The following is a 4,264-nucleotide window of genomic DNA, read 5'->3' as shown; positions in this document are numbered from 1 at the left end:
CCATCGGGTTTATAGATTGGAGAGTACAGCACGCAGTCATCGGCAAAAAGTCTTAATTTTGTTAGTACGTTATTGGGCAAGTCGTTTATGTATATTAAAAAGAGAAGCGGGGAGAGGCAGGCACCCTGGGGGACACCTGACGTTACGTCAGAGAGAGGTGAGTCATAATCGTTAGCGCTTGTGAACTGCTTCCGGTTTGTTAGGAAATTTTCTATCCAGGAAGTTATGTTGAGAGGGATTCCAAGGTTGCATAGTTAAGATAGTAATAGGTTATGAGGGACACGGTCGAATGCTTTAGAGAAATCTAAAAATATGGCGTCAGTTTGAAGATTTTCGTCCATGAAGTGAAGTATATCATGTGTGAATTCCGCTTGTTGGGTTTCGCACGATAGTAGTTTCCGGAAACCATGTTGATGAGCAAAGAAAAAATTGATGGATTCCAGATAAGTCATACGATTTGAAGCTATGATATGTTCGAGCATTTTGGATGGGATACTGGTTAAGGAAATAGGTCGGTAGTTTGCTGGGATTGCGCGGTTGCCTGATTTAAAAATTGCAATAACCTTAGCCTTCTTCCAATCATCTGGTACGTTTCCTGTTTGCAATGATTATGTGAAGATCAAGTAAAGTATCTGGCTAGAGACTGAAATGGTACTTTTTAGTAATTTACTGTTAATATTGTCGCAGCCGGCCGAAGAAGAAACTTTTAGATCGTTAATCAGTTTAAATATTCCTTCTGGAGATATTTCAATTCCTGGCATCGCTACAGCTTCTGGATCCCGCAATGCTACGGTATCAGTGGTATTAGCAGAGGAAAACACAGACGAAAAGTGGTCATTCAAAGCAGAAGCGCACTGTGCGGCGTCGATTGGTTATCCGTCAGCATTAGTGAGGTCTAATCGATTAGATTGTGACGTAGGGGAAAGCATGCGCCAAAATTTGTTAGGGTTTGATTGTAGAATCGATAATAGGTCATCGGAAAAGAATTTAATTTTTGTAGCTTTGAGTTCGGTTAAATACTGTTTCGCGCATGAGCGATAGCTCTCCCATGCAGTTGGACTTCTGCTTAGGTGAGCCGATCTGTACAAGCGTTTCTTCCGGTTGCAGAGTGATTTGAGCTGTTTGTTAAACCATTGACAGTTGGAATCTGATTTAATGAGGGTAGTAGGAATGTATTTATTTTTAAGGTTAAGCATTGTAGTCTTAAAACGTTCCCAGTTAGCGTTGACACTACGAGTTAGGTGCGTAATCCTGAAGTTGCCTAAGAATTTTGTGAGTTCGTGATTAATGCCGTTAAAATTTCCTCTCTTGTAATATGTGATTATCTTCTGTGTGGGTGATTTCTTTTTCAGCGGGGAAGAAATGCAAATATGGATTAGTTTGTCGTCACTAAGACCAGGGAGCGTGTTAATTGTTTTTATGTCGTCAGGGCACGAAGTTAGCAGGAGGTCTAGGATATTATTACCCCTGGTAGGGCAGGTTATGGCCTGGTGAAGATTAAAATCAAGTACAGTGTTTAAAAATTGATGTTCTTGAGACGGTGACCCATTCGACACTGAAAGCAATGACCAGATGATTGCTGGATAGTTGAAGTCTCCGAATAAAAATATGGGTGCCTGAGGATATTTATTGGTAACTGTAAGTAGGGATTGATGAAGTAGGTCGCAGAAGTCGGGGTGGCTGTCCGGTGGCCTATAGCAGGCGCCAAAAACAAATTTCGAGGCTCCGTTTGAGACAAGTGCCCAGGTTAATTCTATTTTGTCATCATGGAATATAAGTGAAGATGCTAGGGTATTAGCAATGGCTATCAGCACGCCACCTCCTCTCTTTCTATCTCCATCGCGGCAAAAAATTGTGAAGTTCAAGTTGGAGGGAAACACTTCCGTATCTATAATGTCTTGATGCAACCATGTTTCAGTTAGTATGATTATGTCAGCACTGATATCATTTATGAAACTGTAAAGTTCATCGCGTTTAGGAATTATGCTTCGTATGTTAGTAAATGCGATGTTTAAGTTTAGAAATGCCATAGGGCGGACACACGTATTACACGAGGCGGAATGATTCGAAACCTGTCATGTGATGCCAACGGAGGTGGCTTGTGATAGTGGGTTGTTATCTAATGTAATGATGGGTGAGTTTTCAAGCTCCGTAATGCTATCATTTTTCGCGTCATATAAGTAGGTCTTGTTTCCAACAAACAGATTGTCCATCCGCAGCATAAATGCACACTTTTTTGGCCGAATGAATTTAAGCAACTTAGCACGCGCAAGGCGAGTGGCTGCAGCAAAGTCTTCCCTTACGGCGAAGGTCGTTTCTTTAAGCTTGATTCCGCAGCCTAAAATCTTTTCTTTTGTTTCGAAGTGAGCAAGCTTTACCACGATTGGTCTTGTTTTGTCAGGGGCAAATTTTCCGATCCGATGAGCCCGTTCAATTGCACTTGGTTCGATCTTAATATCGAGTTGGGTGGTGCAAAAATTTAGCACGTTAAGTTCGGATTCTTCCCATGATTCTTTTACAGAGTCCTCAATACCGAAGAAGAGAAGGTTATTGCGGCGCAGTCGATTACTAGCGTCGGTATTAGCAGCATTTAGTGTTTCTATTTCATGCTTGATTGTGACGGCGTCTTCGGGTACGGCGTTCGGTGAGGGTTCAATTTGGACTGTTTCTAGCGCTACAATTCGGTTTGTTAATGTTGAGAGAACTGTTTCATGGTTAGTTTGTACTGCCTTGAGCTGGTTAATATCTTCAAGAATGGTTAAAACGGTTTCATCGAGCTTCTTGATAGCGTCAAATAGGGCTTCTATCTGAGCTTTAGTTGGGCCGGGGTTTAGCTCCGGACAGCAATAACATCAACTGTGACAGCAATTGTAGGGTGCACACCTTGTAACATGTACATAGCAAGTTGCGGAATTTGAAGTCGTAGGGGCACGAGACCGCGACAAGGAAGTAGTTGCTGGTTGAGCATTGTTTAGAATGCGTCAGGTAACTAACCTGGAAGGTCAGGAGCGGCGTAAACATAGTGCGCAAACCGGTGTCGGGCCCCGAGGTGAGGGTGATGTTCCAATGATTAAGTAGGCCGGATAGGTCCCACGTGATTGGTGACGTCGACGATGAGTAGCGTTGCCAGGCGTAGTTGCAGGCGCAGGGTGCTGTCGGCGGGCTGGTGATCGGCAGCAGGATCCGTCGTTGATCCAAACAGCGCGTGGGCGCTAGAAGCACGGGTAGGCCACCGGGTGGTGACCAAGCGTAGTCGCCCAGGCCAGCGGTGTCAGCAACCCAGCAGGCCACGATCTGGAAGGTCAGGAGCGGCGTAAACATACTGCGCAAACCGGTGTCGGGCCCCCATAAGATACGATGACGATAAGTGCAAGCCGCCATCAGCAAGGGTTAGCATCCTGCATATTTTAGACCTGTCCTATAAAAAATAGTAATATTCCGCAATCAATCGTCAGTAGGACTTCAGAGCAATGGGACACAGTCTTGCTCAGTTCCGAGACGGATACTTAATTGGACTGCGTTCAATTCTGCATTCAAAGGTGCCACCGGGGCTCGAGTGATCCGGACGCCTTTTAAAGACATTCAGCCAGATTAGCGCTTAAACTTTTTTGTTCGCTCCTGGAAGGATTGTGAAAGCGGTAGTTATTGCGACCACAGAGCGGCACTGTGTAATTTCCTCGTATCAGGACACCGCCCTTCCGTTTCTGCTTTGCTTTGGTCGCTTGTTCTTAACAGGATATGGAAAGCATTTATGGTTGAACCTGAACGAAAGCCGCCCTATAGCCGCACAGTCCACGTCCGGGAAAGACAGAAATTGTTCTTCCGCGAGTTTCAAAGTTATCTTTGGCATAGAGCAGTAATTTCCGGTGAGCAACGTTGTGACCTCTTATTCTAAGTACTGGATGTATTTGTTGACTACGTTCTAACAACAAAGATTTTCTCTCCTCTCTGCCGCCTCATACACACATGCATAAATCAGCTAGACGCGAAGCTTTAATCCCGGCATAATTTGGTTGAAATGAACGGGCGTGTGGTAGTCTCTTGTGTGTTGCTGTGCTTGTCGGAGTCGCCTATTTTTGAAATCTGGGAGCCGTGTCTAAGGCATCGAAATATACAAGAAAACCTTCCAATGTTTTAGTATCTTTGGCCAAGACGCCACCATTTCCAAGCGCAGAGAACGGACACACTCAAGACCTGGTGCTTTACCAGCCGCCCCTCGCTTTCCCGGCCGGTCCATGGGGCAAGGCCCAAGGCAGTGAGCATT

At 44.8% G+C, this 4,264-nt stretch overlaps 1 pseudogene; it reads right to left on the bottom strand.

Annotated features, from left to right (window-relative positions):
* Positions 1-2,075: 2,075 nt before the first annotated feature.
* LOC144143431 (uncharacterized) lies at positions 2,076-3,381 on the bottom strand (annotated as a pseudogene).
* Positions 3,382-4,264: the final 883 nt, after the last annotated feature.

The sequence above is a fragment of the Haemaphysalis longicornis genome, unplaced genomic scaffold, assembly GCF_048455015.1.
Source record: "Haemaphysalis longicornis isolate Haplotype H1 unplaced genomic scaffold, Haemaphysalis longicornis Haplotype H1 scaffold_6, whole genome shotgun sequence".
In the NCBI taxonomy this organism is placed as follows: Eukaryota; Metazoa; Arthropoda; class Arachnida; order Ixodida; family Ixodidae; genus Haemaphysalis; species Haemaphysalis longicornis.
Note: the sequence above shows the minus strand (reverse complement) of the source record. Positions and strands in the feature narration are given on the sequence as shown.